This window comes from Photinus pyralis, unplaced genomic scaffold (genome assembly GCF_008802855.1).
Source record: "Photinus pyralis isolate 1611_PpyrPB1 unplaced genomic scaffold, Ppyr1.3 Ppyr1.4_LG2, whole genome shotgun sequence".
In the NCBI taxonomy this organism is placed as follows: Eukaryota; Metazoa; Arthropoda; class Insecta; order Coleoptera; family Lampyridae; genus Photinus; species Photinus pyralis.
Genome location: NW_022170403.1, coordinates 40,270,830 through 40,289,569, shown reverse-complemented (window position 1 = coordinate 40,289,569; position 18,740 = coordinate 40,270,830). Strand labels below are relative to the sequence as shown.

The following is an 18,740-nucleotide window of genomic DNA, read 5'->3' as shown; positions in this document are numbered from 1 at the left end:
AAATCTTCAAACGCGAATTGCGGGTGAACGGGACGTCGGAAGTGGGTACCGTAAAAGGGAATGTGGTAGCCCGCGACACGATCTCACTGATGGTGTCAAATCTTCAAACGCGAATTGCTGGTGAACGGGACGTCGGAAGGAGGTACCGTCAAAGGGAATGTGGTAGCCCCCGACACGATCTCCCTGATGGTGGAGTCAAATCTTCAATCGCGAATTGTGGGTGAACGGGACGTCGGAAGGGGATACCGTCAAAGGAAATGTGGTAGCCCCCGACACGATCTTCCTGATGGTGGAGTCAAATCTTCAAACGCGAATTGCGGGTGAACGGGACGTCGGAAGTGGGTACCGTAAAAGGGAATGTGGTAGCCCCCGACACGATTTTCCTGATGGTGGAGTCAAATCTTCAAACGCGAATTGCGGGTGAACGGGACGTCGGAAGGGGGTACCGTCAAAGGAATGTGGTAGCCCCCGACACGATCTTCCTGATGGTGGAGTCAAATCTTCAAACGCGAATTGCGGGTGAACGGGACGTCGGAAGTGGGTACCGTAAAAGGGAATGTTGTAGCCCGCGACACGATCTCACTGATGGTGGAGTCAAATCTTCAATCGCGAATTGCGTGTGAACGGGACGTCGGAAGGGGGTACCGTCAAAGGAAATGTGGTAGCCCCCGACACGATCTTCCTGATGGTGGAGTCAAATCTTAAAACGCGAATTGCGGGTGAACGGACTCGGAAGGTGGTACCGTAAAAGGGAATGTGTAGCCCGCGACACGATCTCACATGATGGATGGAGTCAAATCTTTCAAACGCGAATTGCTGGTGAACGGGACGTCGGAAGGAGGTACCGTCAAAGGGAATGTGGTAGCCCCCGACACGATCTTCCTGATGGTGGAGTCAAATCTTCAAACGCGAATTGCGGATGAACGGGACGTCGGAAGGGGGTACCGTCAAAGGAATTGTGGTAGCCCCCGACACGATCTTCCTGATGGTGGAGTCAAATCTTCAAACGCGAATTGCGGGTGAACGGGACGTCGGAAGGAGGTACCGTCAAAGGGAATGTGGTAGCCCCCGACACGATCTTCCTGATGGTGGAGTCAAATCTTCAAACGCGAATTGCGGGTGAACGGGACGTCGGAAGTGGGTACCGTAAAGGGAATGTGGTAGCCCGCGACACGATCTCACTGATGGTGGAGTCAAATCTTCAATCGCGAATTGCGGGTGAACGGGACGTCGGAAGGGGGTACCGTCAAAGGAAATGTGGTAGCCCCCGGCACGATCTTCCTGATGGTGGAGTCAAATCTTCAAACGCGAATTGCGGGTGAACGGGACGTCGGAAGGGGGTACCGTCAAAGGAAATGTGGTAGCCCCCGACACGATTTTCCTGATGGTGGAGTCAAATCTTCAAACGCGAATTGCGGGTGAACGGGACGTCGGAAGGGGGTACCGTCAAAGGGAATGTGGTAGCCCCCGACACGATCTTACTGATGGTGGAGTCAAAACATTAAAAGCGAATTGCGGGTGCACGCGGAAAGTGGGAAGCGGTTAGTGAATGTAGTAGCCTTTGACAAGATCTGTTATTGATGGTTGAGTCGAAAGTGGCTAATAGAATACTGATCTGCCACACAAAAATGCGCTGAAGTCCCTTCGATCTCAAACGAGGACTTTGATAATTTTTTAACTCGTCGCCCTCGAGAATATAAACATCACTATTATGCCCTTAATACATAAATAACTATTAACTTGCTTTATTTTTACATAAGATTACAAAAGATTCATTCATATATATTATATACATAGTCAGGTACTTATACTAATTTAACTTCATATCTACAATAAATTTCTATTGCCCTTTGAAATGAAATTTTTAGACTGTTTTATAGTACGTCGTCGTTCAATTTTTATTGCTGGTTCGAACCAGAGATCTATCGTTATTCATAAAAAAACGTAAGTATACACTGCTGGATTTGAAATAAAATGTTATTTTCCCGAGTATTTTCCTTAAAATACTTAATTACAATAATCTTCTTCTACCAACACGTCAACAATAATATAATCATATATGTATAGAGGTTTCAGTTTTTACTTGTGTTGAGATATACAGGGTGTCCCTAAAAGGTCTGTACAACGCCCTACCAGGGTTTCTTGGTATCAAAATAGGACGATTTAACCCAACTTACCTCTATCCAAAAGTGCCTCGGTAAGGCGCTATCTACCGCCAAAGATTTAAAAAAAAATCGATATTTTTATTTTATCGGAAAATGGTTTTGCCGATTAAAATGAAATTCGGGATGTGAATGTCTAATGTAAAAAGGGTTTTTGTGATATCATCGTTTTGATTGTAGTTGCTATGTAGGTGGTAAAATACTGACCATCCACATCTGAAGAGGTCTAAAACTTTTTAACTACTATTTTGACGGCTCTGAATTTTTAGACACTGATAGACAGTTTACTTGCAAGCATTTTTTGTCTCTTGATGAATATCGCTATCTGTGATGGTTTACGAAAAAAAAAAAAATTTAGGCATGATGAATGGCATGCACCATACATGCGATTGTTCCTAAAAAAAATCAGAAGATGGCTGTGAAACCTTAGAGTGGCGTAACGTTTGTTTGTTGTTTCTTAAACTTGAACAATTTACGTTTTGCTTGAAGACTTAAAATTTCATTGTTAAAATTGTAATATGGCCTTTCAATACAGTAACGCAGAGTTAACTGATATGCTATTAGTGTTTGGATGCTGTCGTGGAAATGGTCGCCAATGCGCTAGGGAGTATACTCACAGGTTTCCAAATCGTCATAGCCTACTTCTTGCTTGCACTTATGGTTTTTGAGGAACAATCGCATGTATGGTGCATGCCATTCATCATGCCTAAATTTTTGTTTTTTTCGTAAACCATCACAGATAGCGATATTCATCAAGAGACAAAAAATGCTTGCAAGTAAACTGTCTATCAGTGTCTAAAAATTCAGAACTGTCAAAATAGTAGTTAAACAGTTTTAGAACTCTTCAGATGTGGATGGTCAGTATTTTACCACCTACATAGCAACTACAATCAAAACGATGATATCACAAAGACCCTTTTTACATTAGACATTCACTTCCCGACTTTCATTTTAATCGGCAAAACCATTTTCCGATAAAATAAAAATAACGATTTGTTTTTTGAATCTTTGGCGGCAAATAGCGCCTTAACGAAGCACTTTTGGATAGAGGTAAGTTGGGTTAAATCGTCCTATTTTGATACCAAGAACCCCTGGTAGCGCGTTGTACAGACCTTTTAGGGACACCCTGTATAAATAATAATAGACATTTTTGTACGACGAACCGTGGGCCAGGTCGACCACCTGCATGTCGAGCAAGAACTTATAAACGGAAACAGAGTGATGTGCCACTAATGTTAAAAGTTGAAAAAACAATTTTCACTTATAACTGCACAAGAGATTTGTATTTAACCAGTAAATTTGAGTCTTTTGGATTCTGCTCAGGGAGTGAAACCCTCTGGTAAGTTACCGAATTAATTGATGATGATCGCGCATAAATAGTTGCGATGTTTTTTTGCATACCGTTCTATTAATTTTTTTCAGATAGGTAATGTTTGCGTGAAAATATATAATTGTAACATTCTTTTAATGACAACATTTAACTCTCGTACCAAATCTTATTTTGCAAGAGCAATATTAACATTGGTTAAAAAGTGTATGAAAACTGATGAGATTTATAGTCTATACCGTTCTTATGTATTAGTTTTAGATTATGAAAGATTAAATAAAAACCACGTGACATCGCAGCCGTTTTGGTATTGATTTGCGTTGATCAAAAGGTAACTGAACACTTATTGGCTCATTTAAATTTATTCGGTAGCGCGCACTCAAATCGAAGCGGTGCGCGTGCGCATCAGGCGACGCTTCGGCGTAACCCGAAAAAGTTTTAACAGTTTTTAACATGAAAAATAGATATTGTAGGTTGTAGGTTCTCACCTCAAATTTGAAGACAATTGACTTCTCCACAAAATGATATTTTTTTCCTCGTTTGTTTCAGCTAAACTGAAACTATCAAGTGTTAGAAGGCATTGTGTTGTGAATTTTCAATCGTTTTAAATAAATTAACAATATTAGCTGTCCTTTTTGGAGATGTATTTTTTGATATTTCTACTTTAATTCAATGATTTTATGATAGACAAAAATTTTATTTGAAGGTTTCTTGTGAGGAATCGGGTTAGATTAACTAATAAATCTTACTAATCCGATAGTATTGAGGGCGTCTCAAAAAATCATCCGATTGATTAAATACACCATGAAAGAAACGGTGCGGAAGTGTGTTTAAAAATTTGGACATTAAAAAGGGGTTGACTACTTTTGGAAATCGAGCAAAGCTGACCCTTTAATAAACTAAAATACAAAATACCATTTCTCACTGATGATTAATTACAAGTTTTAACCTCTATTCTAACAGTGACTCTACGCTAATTAAATATGTATGGGGCCGGGGGGTCGAATTTATATAAAGCTGATAAATCGAATGATTGTGCACGACCTTTAAAATGGAAAATGTCAATGAACCACGTTTGGTGCCAGACCGAAACTAATCATTCTATCTGTATTTAAAGTTTTAATATAAACGTACGCTTATAAATGCAGGAAATGCCATTTGCATACAGGGTACACGACGTTTAAACTGCCGTAAAATTTCGACACACTTTTATGGCTAATAATTTAAATTACTTAGGAGGTACGTACTCAAAAGACACTTCGATTAGAATAGACGTCGTGTTATAAAAGCAGCTGCAGTGAAATTAATCAAGTATGTGCATACAAAAACAGTCAAATTCTTCATTCCCACGTTTTGAGTATCAAGCAAAGTTCGAGGGGAGTAAAAAACGAACGGAACGCTCAAAACCTATATTATTTTAACCCACTACGGCAAACTAATTATATGTTTTCAGTTAGACGATCACGAAATAGATAATCACTTTTTAGACAGCCGTTATAATTGGTTAGTTTACAACTTTTCCGTCGAGTAATTTTGTACACTATTTGTATTTACTACTCAAGTAAAGTTAATAAGATGCTATTTAAATAAAACAGAATGTCTGCCTTTTAAATACCTAGCCATTACTACTAAATAGAAAAATTTGGTTTATCGCATCACGTGTATAAACAAGGGTTGTCACAATGTCACATATAAATAAATACGACATGTGATGTAAACTACACATTAAAAATAAGTAGTAGAGCCCTCGCAATTGCGCCAGTAGTTAAACGTATTTCGAGGTCTTCTATTAGTGTTACAAAAAATATTTCTTCAGGTGGATTCGCACATTTTAAACGCGTCCACCTAAAAGGAAATTACACTAGATATCCCTCGAGATATCCTTGTTAGAGGTCCGCAGGAATCCGAAGATTTCAGCAGGTACCCGAAGATATCCGTCAATATTCGAGTATAACTGACATGACTGACCAATAAATGAAATGCGCTGAAAGAATCTCTCGGGTTGACTGACGAATCAGGTAGAGCGCCGAGTCCCGTGTATCTTTTTTCAATTTTTGTCCCAAGTAACCCAAAAACCCAAACTGTGACTACTGAGAAATCTAATCGTTACAGGTCTTTAAATTGTTTTTGAGTATCCTTTCCTGGCTACAATCTGGTTTATTCTCGAACCTGATTTTCAATCTGAGGTAGAAAGATAAAAAACGCTTTTTCAGAAACTACTCTATACTGCATTCAGTATAAGAAGGTAGTAGATGGCGCTGTGTTTGAAGATCAACACACACAGGAAAAATATAAAACGGCACCAAATTATTGTAAAGTAGAAATATTCAGCACAGCGAACAGAAATAAATCTTTGACAATATCAGCTAATGACATTTCGGAAGTTTAGTCGGCAACATAAACTACCACCTTACAAAATTGACCAGTCGTTTTATGTTTCATTGTAATACTGACTCGTGTTTTAACCAATCACAGTGAAGGTCAAAGCTTCCCTATGCTTTCTACCGCTACCTTCTTAAAATGAATACAGTATAGAAAGAATTACTTTCGTTCCTAAAAAGCGTGAAGAAAATGCAATTTTTCTCTCTAGTGATGAAAGTAAAAACAATTGCTACGGATGATTAAAAAAAATACAAATGATTCACTAAAATTTTAAACATTTCAAAAAGATTTAAGAAGAAAATAATTTTTAAAAAATACAAAAACATTAACAAAAGTTTTGAAGCAAAATTGAATTTTAAAACTAAAATATACAGGGTGTTCCACTGCAAAAAGGTTAGGACCGATAACTTTTTTACATGAACCCGTATACTTATTTTGAAAACAGTACATTATTCAACAATCATAAAGAAAGTTTTGTAATAAATCTTTTTCTGTAGATCTTTTATCTAAAGAAATATAGGGACATTCTGAAATTCAGGGTAAGCTTCTGGAAATTCATCGAAAATCTCTAGCAGTTCGTGGGAAATATGGGAATTCTTCGGAAGTCTTTGGGTATTCCCAGGTACTGGGAAATATCGGGTATTTTTTGAGCTGAGTATTCGTTTGTCCACATTTTTCACTTCACCTTAAGTAGAAAACATACATTGTTATACGTTTCATTTGAAAAAGCACAAATTATTGCTATTATAGCTCAAGAACCGAACATGGAAAGTTTTAAAAGGTAATCTAATGCGAAATGCGATTACAAGTAGCTTCTATTCCTTGGTTTTTTTTCGATAATTTGAAAAATAAGTGAGATATAATGATAAATGAAGAAAATACTGGTAATGTGCCATTTATTACTAGCTAATAAATAGTGCTGAAGAGAGTACTGTTAAAGAATAATTCGCTGTTCTTCATAATTTTATCAGCTTCCTCAACGAAATAAATGCATAAAAAACGTGTAAACAAATATAGCAAACGAGCTCCTGGGTACGGCTATAGCGTGGGCAAAACCAAATTTTGAGCCTGGTGGTAGATTTGCTGTTATTCCAAGTGCATATGTGTCAAATTTCAATAAAATGCTTCCATAAATAAGAAAGTTGGCACTGCGCATGCGAAAATCCAAATTTTCCTAAAATACGAGGTATTGAAATAAATTCATAAACATGTTCGGCAACATCAAAATTTTGTATCCAAATATTGGCCGATAAAAGTCAGTCAGATAAGCCTTGCTTATTGACAAATGACATTAGTAGTACATAGTAGCTCTAACTTTGGCTACAAGGGCCTTGGGTTCGAATCCAGGTAAGGCATTGCTGTTTGTGTATAGTGGATTGAGTGGGAAGTACCTAATTAGCTACCACTCCGCCCACTATTAAATAAAGACAATAAAAAATGTTGAGTTTAAAGAAGAGAATTTATCTCAGTCTATACTTACTTCATTTCATCTGTCAATATTTGGACTTCCCAAACAGATTCAATTTTATTTAAAAACTAAATGATACGTTTAAAGTTTTGGAACAACCTGGACTTTTTATAAAGGATGACTTCTTCGCGAGAAATAAAAAAAAATTAACTAATCTCAGTAACTATAGACTTCGTATCTGCTTCGCGTTTTTGCTGTATGTAAGCGTATGTGTTCTAGATGTTGTGCAACTATCAAAAATTAATGTTGTCCAAAATCGGTCTAAATCCTTACCTATGCATGAATTTTCTTGAGAAAAAGACTAAACTCGGTAGCTCGATACCCAAGAAATGATAGATGTGTATTTTTAGCGAAGAAAATATTTTTACTCAAAAGATGTCAAAACCGTTATTTATCACCAATTTTGTTGAGAAAAAGATCAAACTCAGCTGCTCGATTCCCAAGAAACCGTATGAATTTTGAAGGTTCTGACCGTGAGTGGCTTGCGCTGGCAGTATCCACTTATAGTAGTGGTTTTGGATTACTTGTTTAATCTCGTGTTTAATAATATGTTGTCCCTTCCCTATTGGTCAATCGCACTATGAAAAAGACATAAATATTGGAATATTTCCCAAAATTTCAAGTTAGACTGTGACTGCGCTTTATCTCAGGTACGATGTACTCATAATATAATAGAAATTACCTACGTGGGATTATCATGTTAAATAAATTTCACAGACGGATAACCTCGCCTGTCCCAATAATTACCACTTTTTAATTAGCTTAATCCAAGTGTGGCGTGGCACGTACGTCATTTTATTGGTAATAAAAGGTGTCAATTGTTATTAATTTGCGTACATGTACTCATTAAGCGCACGCGAAATGATGGAATTTCTTACCTTCCATTTCACCGTAATATTATCCGATCTTAAATTTGTTTCCAGCTTTTTGATTCTCATCTACGAGTATAGGTACCACTATTGGTAATTGTCAGTTGTCAATTGTCAAAATTTCTCTGGATTTCAACAGGAGACATGGAATATAAAAGACTTTTATTACAAAACGAACCATCTACTGGAGTAATTTTGCCACAAAATCAAAAATTGCAAAAGTGCGTCTATTTAGATAGCTATGGTGCATCGCCCCCGCACTCGCAGCCAATTATAATAAATTGTAATATGCACCCGCCATCGAGGGAGAAATACCCACAAAATTAAATTTCGATAGACTGGTTATAAATTAATTTTTTAAAAACAAACACAAATACAAAATAAATGTGTTCTCCACTAGTACAGGGATAATACAGCTCGTGCTGAAATTCTTCACCGACATTAACAAAAGTGTCTCTTGTAATTTGCCTACAACCATCTTGTTAAAGAAGTCAAGCGGAGACAAGCCTGAGGTTCGTGGTTGCAATTCTATGGCACTTCCCTCTGCCAATCCATAATTTATCGTTGCGAATATTCGAAAACTTTCGAGAATGTTCGGAAATGTTTGAGAAGTATCGGTAACATTATCTTTTATAAAATTTATACTTCGATTCTATACTAATTACAATACACCAAAGACCGAATCAATCAATCAATCAATAGTTATATTTTTTAAAAACAATAAAATCATCTCAGTTTTAAATGGTTTATTTAACATTCCGACAAATTAAAGAAACCTCACACAAAAAATTCGAAAATAAGAATGGAGTAGAACTGGTTTTATCCTTCATGGTACTCTAATGAAAGGCCTCAACACCATAGCCCTCATCCTTGACCTCATCGTTATCGGGTATATTCCCTTATACCTCAAGAACGGATTGTCAGAAGAGGGTACTCACAAAGGGCGATTGAGACGTCTGCAAGAAATATATCCATTGGTGATGTCAAAACAAAAGCTATTTCGGTTAAAAAAATGCGCTTTATCTGCAGTGAGTTGTGCACAGTTTACACTTATTCGGTTTATTTGGAAAAGGTATTCTACAACCAAGGTTTTTCCAAAATATTCACGAATCTAAATATTTTGACGGACTGGATGGCAGTGACTAAGAACTTAGTCCCCCCTCCTAGCTTGTGGTCAACCCGCTCAACCGTTTCTCAAAGAAAACACGTTTTAGGACGCGTAATTGTAGCGGAGGTCATGTGCAGGTACCTGTACACAAACAATATAAATTCGCGCTAGCAGCCCATAAGTCAATAAACGATAATACCCAAATATAGTACGTAATATGAATGACTGTATGAAGTAATTGTCAACTATTTAAATCATTTGACCTCATTCGTTAATCAGTATATTTAAACGTATAATAGAGGTATGTCCCATTTCAAACACCTACCAATTGTCACTAATTTGCAAACGTACATAAATGTTTGGTATACCTACGTTGCCGATTTGCCGGATAAAAACATAACAGCACTTAATAACTTCCGGACGTGAAATATTTCACGGTTAATACTTCCCCTAACTGTAACGCTCCGACAATTTTTTTGGTGCAGTTTACCATACAAACAAGACAATAGAAAAAAAAATGTGGCATACGTAACACCTTACCTTTGCAGTGGGACGCTCTATTATATTTATACAAGGTTAGTCAAAAACGCATTTCCAAAAATAAAAACATTTTCTTGGCAACGACGGACTGGTGAATTCAAACTCGCAAAATGTTCATATTTTTTATAGGGCACAAACTGTTTTAACTAAGAGCGTCTATTATAATAGGGCTCATCAACTGTGAAAGAGAGAATGAGGAAAATAAGGAAGTGGTTTTGCGATTAAATGGAAATAACATGATTTATTGTGGTTATTCAAAGCACAATACGTGTAGGATGCATTGTAAACAAAAGAAATGCAAATGAAAATAGTACATACACACAACCAATAATAATGTTTTTCTCCAACCACCTGAATAAGACGCTATTTTGTGACAGTGTTCGGTACCTAAAATTGACGTTTTGCGGATTAATCGCTTTCACCATGGCAACTGTACAAAAAGTGGATACTTTTGGTCCTAGTACCAAAAAGAAATTGACCTTGAAAGTTGGCCAATTAAAAAATTACAATCACGGAGATATGTCACATTGACATCGTTTTACATTGCAGGTTGTAAGATATTTCTATACATACAAATCAAATATTTTTGCATATTCAATGCAAATAATGATGTTACCTATACGTATGTACATGTATTGAAAATGATTTACGCTCGCTATTTTTATTTAAACCATGTGTAACCGTAACGTAATTTACATATTCCGTGAACGTAATTTTAATACGTAGACAACCCGCCGTCGCGCGTAACGCCATCTACTTCAGACCCATTGCACTATTATCTGTCATTTTGAATTCAAAATTTGAAAAAGTTAATTGCATTTAATTTTAATTAAAAAACTGTATGGTAAGTTTTTTATTTCAATACAAAATATAACAATATTAATTGTGTATACAATAAAATGACTGAAACTGATAGCGACATGGATTGCACTCCGTCAGAGATTATAGAAACGGCAGAACATGCTACCTCAAGATTTGCTCCCTACAAAGTCGCGAGAGGTGAGAAGTAAGAGGTAAAAACGAATAGGTTATAAGTTAACCTAAAAACTAGAGTGGCATGACACGTGAGGACAAGAAAGCAGAAGTTCTTATACTATAGTAGTGAAACTGTAACTGAATCTAAATTCGAATATAATTTGAAGTAAAGGGGGTTGGAGAAAAAATTTTATGTTTTATTCGTACAAAAAATGCGTTTTCGGGACTCGGAAGGTTGCTGGACTCCGCTAACGCGTCGTCCAGCAACTATCTTCCTCGTCCCGAAAACTGACATTTTTTGTACTAATGAAACAAATAACTATTGTGAAACCGTCGCGCCATTTTTCCCCAAATTTATAAACAACAATAAGTAAATCATCCTTTATGGTCGTAGTGTGTAAATTGTAAACGTCAATTATTCAAGCAAAGTGAAGTATTCTTGTAAAAACAAAAAAAAACAAAAGTTGGAAACTGTGAGTTTCAACAGGAAGGTCCACCCGCGCACAACGCCCTAATCGAGCGAGAATACCTATCGGATACATTTTACATCTTGCAGGAAATTTGTCCGTTACAGTATGTACTTTTTTTACGAGCCATATAAAAAATAAATTTGAGGATGTTTTCTCCGAAACGAAACGCTGTCTTTACAATCTGAATGCTCTCTTGTAGAGCTCAAATACTAGCAATGAGAAAGTGTTTTTCATTGTCAAAATCGGTAAATTTGGGTTTTTCTCGCATATCTTCGGGAGTAATCATAATTTTTTGATTATTGGTTAATTGCGTAACTTTTCCCTAACTTAACCATCGTCGTACTTTCTATGGTTATGATGGACATCCTTATTTTGGACACAGTGTATATGGTTAATTTCGTTTTTTTGCGAATATCTTCGGAATTTCCGAATTTTTTTTAAACTGACCTTTGTTTTGTTAGCATACCAAATCGTATCATATTAGCCCAAATATTTTATGAGGGGGAGTTATTGTAACGTATTTTGCGAAAATGATGCGCAATTTTGTGTAGCTTATATCAGTTATATCACAGCACACAGAATCAAACAACTTAATTTTAACATCTTGTCTCCTGAAGTAATATAGAAAATACATTTTTAGCGCATTTTTCAATGAAGTTGGGTGCGCTATTGCAGCCACTTTATTCTCCGTCCGTCTGTCCGAGGCCTTAACTACTCTTACAGTTTTCAAGATATTTAGCTCATTCTTTTTGCATACGGTAGCGTATAGCTCTGGCACCTGAGCCAAGGAAAATCTTGACGATTAAACTGCGCATGCGCGGGCTGCGCTATATCAACATTCTTATTTATTAATATATTTTGTTAAAATTTTAACCACAGATACTTATGGTAAAGATAAACATATCGCATATAGTAATCAGCTAATCACAGATGCGTTTGACGAAGTTTTCCATTGTGTATATATTAGATGTAATAAAAACGAGTTACCTTACGGTGTTTGATAATACAGGGTGTTTTTTTGGGAGCTTTAGTTAAACGTTTCTGGGAAAGTAAAAAAGGTAGGTTTTTGAAAATTTGTACCTAGGGGTTACTCTGAAGGCCCAATCGATGTAAAATATTTTCAAAATGGTGGCACTTCCGGAAATACCGGAAGTGGCTAGTAAGTTCATTATTTTAAATGGAAACCCCTATTTTTTTATTGCATTTTTGGATTCTACGTGAAATTTCAGTTCTTTTGATACCCCCATATCAATATCTACAATTTATGGTTTTTCAGATATTTTGACTTTAAGGGAAAAAATGGTGGGTGCAGACGGTACCTTGAAAATTGATTACTTAAAAACGGTTGTAGTTATGGCAACCCATTTTTGCCAGTGCATAGAGAAAGAATAGGGCTTTCTTTTAGTGTACTTTAAAAAAAGTTAAGTTGCGCAAGACCGCACCTATGGAGATCCAAATTTAAGAAATTTCAAACAATAAAAAGTCAGTTTTTTTAAATGAAATGCCTATTTTCTTACTACTCAATTTGATAGAGAATCAAAATTGGCATATTTTGATATTACATGTTCCTATACCTATCTTTAACAATTTCTGACTTATTTCCATTTCATTGAATTGATAACATTTTTTTTAAATTTTCTTTTTAGTAGTCGGCCATGATTTTATAACAATCGAATTTTAAACAAATCTAGTGACACTAATCGGTCACCTGTTATAAGTTAACATAAGTGTTTGAGTAATCGAAAAATGGCTCGCAGTGGTTTCACCAATGAAGATTTTTGGAATTTAGTTGTGATTTATGGTGAAATGGACAGAATCGCGGCACGTGCTTGCCGTACATTCATTGAGCGATATCCAGACAGACCACGTCCTAGTGATCATACCATTCGAACACTGGAACGAAATTGTTTGAATTTTGGAAGTTTTGTACCCCCGAAACAAATACCTAGAGTAAGACCTATTGCTGAAAATGAGGATAATATTGCTAACGTGCTTGGATATTTCACGGCGTACCCCACTAATTCGTTGAGAGACGCGGAAATTGCTTTAGGATTAAATATTAGTTGCATCCATAAAATCCTGAAAAACTACCATTATCGTCCATTTTCATTCCATAATGTGCATTCGATGCAACCGGGGGACCTCCCAAGACGAATTGAGTTTTGCGAATGGCTAATGTTAAGGGATCAGGAGGATGATAATTTTTTGGGGAACATTATTTGGTCAGACGAGGCCAAGTTTAGTAAAAACGGCATGTTTAATCGTCATAACTCACATTACTGGAGCGATCAAAATCCTTTTTTGAATCGAGAAGTACACTTCCAAGAGTGTTGGAGTTTTAATGTGTTTTGTGCGTTGAAAAAAAAACAAGATTTTGTGTTTTCATGTGTATCAAGAAAATTTGAATGCAGAACGTTATTTGGAAATATTACGTAATATTGTTGTTCCTGCAACAGAAGATCTGCCTCTACAGGAATATGATGCTATGTATTACCAACAAGATGGTGCTCCTGCACATAATGCAGGCATTATTTCCGAGTTTTTAGATGCCACTTTTCTAGGGAATTGGATCGGAAACCGCGGGCCATATATTTGGCCTGCTCGTTCCCCGGACCTTTCCCCATTAGATTTCTTTTTGTGGGGATATGTAAAAGACACTGTTTATGCCAGGCCTCCCACAACAAAAGAAGATATGATCTTAAGAGTAAGAAATGCACTAGAAACTATTGAATCACATGTGATACAAAACTCTACAGGAGAACAGTTAAGAAAAAGAATTGAATTGTGTTTGAAACACGAAGGCGCTCATTTTGAACATGTGTTGAAAAGCGAATTTTAAAATATTTCATTTTATTTTCATACAAGTTTGTTATCCACTTAGCTGATCACTGTGTTAACTTTTTTATGAATTAATTATTTAGATTAGAATCATTGATAGCAAAGAATCCTTTCCTTGGTTTGTTTAAAATTCGATTGTTATAAAATCATGGCCGACAACTAAAAAGAAAATTAAAAAAAATGTTATCAATTCAATGAAATGGAAATAAGTCAGAAATTGTTAAAGATAGGTATAGGAACATGTAATATCAAAATATGCCAATTTTGATTCTCTATCAAATTGAGTAGTAAGAAAATAGGCATTTCATTTAAAAAAACTGACTTTTTATTGTTTGAAATTTCTTAAATTTGGATCTCCATAGGTGCGGTCTTGCGCAACTTAACTTTTTTTAAAGTACACTAAAAGAAAGCCCTATTCTTTCTCTATGCACTGGCAAAAATGGGTTGCCATAACTACAACCGTTTTTAAGTAATCAATTTTCAAGGTACCGTCTGCACCCACCATTTTTTCCCTTAAAGTCAAAATATCTGAAAAACCATAAATTGTAGATATTGATATGGGGGTATCAAAAGAACTGAAATTTCACGTAGAATCCAAAAATGCAATAAAAAAATAGGGGTTTCCATTTAAAATAATGAACTTACTAGCCACTTCCGGTATTTCCGGAAGTGCCACCATTTTGAAAATATTTTACATCGATTGGGCCTTCAGAGTAACCCCTAGGTACAAATTTTCAAAAACCTACCTTTTTTACTTTCCCAGAAACGTTTAACTAAAGCTCCCAAAAAAACACCCTGTATATAAACAAAATTTTTATTTGTTTTCTATTTGCGATCGATTTCGGTGTTTACCATCGTCAGGCTTGCGTCAATTATGCTTATAAGTATTTCAGATGAAAGGGTGATGCAGGGAATAGATACTTGAAATCTGTGGTTTTGTGTGATGTTTATTTTGGGTTATTTGGTAGTTATATTATAATGTATAATTTGGGGGAAAAAAAATTTATATATTAGTAAACACCGTAAGGTAACTCGTTTTTATTAATCACAGATGCTTTGCCATTAGTTGTGCGCATACTCAGTTAGTGCTAACTTCCTTACTTATGAAGATATTTCTTTGAAATTTTAACCATAGATGCCTCTAGTAACGAAAAACATAGCTCACATAGTTATGGCCTTTTGGGAAGCACTGATCAATTCATGGAAAATGCGCTGAAGTTACTCGCCTTAGTGCGAAAACCTTTTGACTTGTTTATAATCACTTGCAGGTTTGTTAACTTTTTTTTACTATGCCTATGCATATTATCAGAAAATAAACATTGTAATAATCATTTCCATACCTTGTTATACTTTCTCTTCATAACATACGAACTGAGAGACAAAAATTAAATTATCAACGTAAGTCCATTTAAAAAGTTATCAATTACGTAAGTATGTCAGTAAATTGGTAACCCTCCAAAATTCCAACATTTGAGTTTTCTTCTTTAACTTTTTCTCAGGAACCATAGCAGAGGGAAAGTCGAGGGGAAAGTATGGAACTTGGGTTTTTGGTTATGCTAAATATTTCCTACAACAGGGAGATGTGAACGTGGTGCGAAAAATTCAAAGCTAAACGAAATTTGTTATATGTCGTTGCGGAGTGTTTTTGCATATTAAGATAACGAATCACATCCAAGGGTTTTTAATTAATTTATGAACGTTCTGCTGGGTCTATTTGTCAATTTCTACCAGAGAATTCACGGTCTTCTGAAGTAGGAATGTCACAGAACTCAAATATGAAATTGGGGAGGGTTTGTAAGTCGCGCACAAATCTTGAAATATTATATTTTTATTTTTTATTTCCTGAAAAGGTATAGGTATGGGGGGACCATTTGCGCTAAAATTTCAAAAATCCTTTCTGTATTTGGATGTATTGAATGACCGTTGGATAAAAATGATGAAAATCATTCTATTCGGCAAGAATATTAAAAACAACGTACCAAGTGAAAGGAGTGTACTTATAATAACCTAATAATAATAATAATCATTATGTAACAATAATTATAAGGATAAATCACTAAAAACGGTCCACATAGTAACAACAAACCAATTCCATTTCACACACCTAAGTCATTTCATAACCTGTACGGCCACAAGTCATCATCAATTGTGCAACCTAGCTTATTATATTCCTGAAAACTGCTCGTACTTCAATCGTACAAGCAAAGAAAGTTCAACGAACTATTTTGCGTGTAACTAAATAATTTGTCCGAAACACAAAGAATTCATGACGACAAAATTGCCAAATAATGTTACAGTCGAATACAATGAATGTGTAATTTAAAGATGTCTCGACAAGTGCTAGATCATTACACCCACGACCGAATCGAATGCACGTGCATGTCGGATAGGGAAAAAATTAATTATATTATGTACTTACTTTTTGCTAACTTATCCAAATTATTCTGGCAGTTCTGAAACAAAATACAACTTGAATAAAGTATTAAAAACTTATGTTATTTTTTAAGCAATTTCACATAATAGTTCGTTTTCAATACACCGTTATAATAGTAATAGTTTTAGTCCCCCATCATTAACAGTAACACAATATTAAGAGATGAATAGAAAAAGAAATTGCAATTCAAACAGTTATCATAACGTTCTAAAAAAAAGTAGCGCGCGGTTATTTCTTATTTTATACTCGTATTTACAGTCTGTACAAGAAGATGAAAAGTTGTACATTAATAGAAGTATTGTTTATAATAAACACAGAGTAGGTCGGTTATTCTGGAGAGGCTTCGACAACTAATATCAGGAAAAATCGAGGGAAAAATGTGACTTATTAACCACGCCCCCTCTTCAACAATGCACCAATGCAGTGATATATTGCGATTTTTATCACAAATAACTTAGGTCCGAAAGATGATTCTAGAAAAAAAGTAAAGAAAAAACATACATCATAGGTTGTTTTGTGATGATTGAAGTGTAACAAGTTTTTGCCAATTGGCGTCAATAAGCTTTGATTGAACTCAAATATCATGAAGGATAAAACTATGTTAACCCCCACCCTCACCTCGCTCCTCTGATCTCGATAAGGAACCGGGTCGAGGCGCGGTAGGTACTCGATTCTTTTTTGGTAACCTTTCATTAGAATACCATCAATGGTAGCAGCAGAGAAAATAAAAAAACCACATTAACATCGCACCCTAATTTGTTTTATTGTACCGAGTGACCCAATAAGACTCCTCGGCCATATCTCGAGAACCGTTCGTCATATGGCTTAGGGGTAACAAAAATTATTGGGGAAAGCGGTCATGAAGAATCGCTGGAGAATATTTTCAAGTTCTAAAAATGACCAACAGTGGGCGTAACTGCCATCTTAAATTTTAAAATTGCATTTTCTTTCAATTTCGCATAATAAACTAACAATATTTTTAAAGAGAGCCAGTTTATCTATCATTTTCGTAAAAACAAAAACTCAATTATTTCACAAACGAAGATGGTGTGGGGCGTTCAATTGTTTTTGCAATAACCTGCGTAACTTAACCGTTTGACCGATTTTAACAAATTTGGTATGGTTGAAAAGAGCATTCCTTGGGCAATGAGAATCAACCAAAATATAGTTAATTTAATTGAATCCTTCTCCGCCAGGGGGGCTAATTTTGACACTATGACCCAAAATCCTAAAAAAATCAAAAAAATCAAATGGAATGATATGACTTTTTCTTTATACAAAAGTAGCCAAATAACATCCAAAGCGGCCAGTGAAAACCGTTTTTCAAAATCTCGTTCCTAACCTCAAATATTGGGAAAATGATATTAATTAATTAATAAAAATGCTTAAATTGTATCTTAAATTTACTTTTTACGTATTTCCCATGGGTATTTCCGTTTGTCGATGGCGCGAAAAAAAAGCACCCTACACTTTTAGGTAGGCCTTGGAAAATTAAACCAATAAAACACGATGCATTATAAAATAATAGCAGCCGTAATTTGTAAATTATTGTGCTGTGTTTACATTGCGAAAGTGCAGTTTTTTGAATTAGTAATCTTTTCTAAAATACCGATTTCTAACCAAGAAGCATTTAATATGCTGGCGGAGATGGTTCGTGGTCGATTCGGATAACGAAAATAGAAGTTGCGGGCAGCGATGGTCGCATTTTGAAAATACTCAAAATATATCACCAGCATATTAAATGCTTCTTGGTTAGAAATCGGCATTTTAGAAAAGATTACAAATTCAAAAAACTGCACTTTCTGAATGCGTAAACACAGCAGAATAATTTACAAATTAAGACTGTTATTATTTTATAATGCATCGTGTTTCATTTGTTTAATTTTCCAAGGCCTACCTAAAAGTGTAGGGTCCTTTTCCAAACAATCTTTCGCGCCATCGACAAATACCGGAAATACCTCAAATAAGATACAATTTAAGCATTTTTATTAATTAATTAATCTCATTTTTGAGGTTAGGAACGAGATTTTGAAAAACTGGCCTCTTTGAATGCTATATGGCTACTTTTTCATGAAGAAAGTCATATCATTCCATCTGATTTTTTTATATTTTTTTAGGATTCTGGATCATACTGTCAAAACTAGCTCCCTGGCGGAGAAGGATTCAA

General features: G+C 35.6%; 1 protein-coding gene across 2 annotated transcripts in view; it reads right to left on the bottom strand.

Moving 5' to 3' along the window:
• LOC116164855 (protein hu-li tai shao-like) overlaps nucleotides 1-18,740 on the bottom strand; it is a 78,537-nt gene that overhangs the window by 46,220 nt on the left and 13,577 nt on the right. Inside the window, exon 2 of one of the 2 annotated variants that reach the window (XM_031479089.1) lies at nucleotides 16,559-16,592. The exons of the other annotated variant lie outside the window; for it this stretch is intronic. The gene's annotated coding sequence lies outside the window, so the exon portion shown is untranslated. The remainder of the gene's footprint in view (nucleotides 1-16,558; nucleotides 16,593-18,740) is intronic. 2 annotated transcript variants of the gene reach the window in all.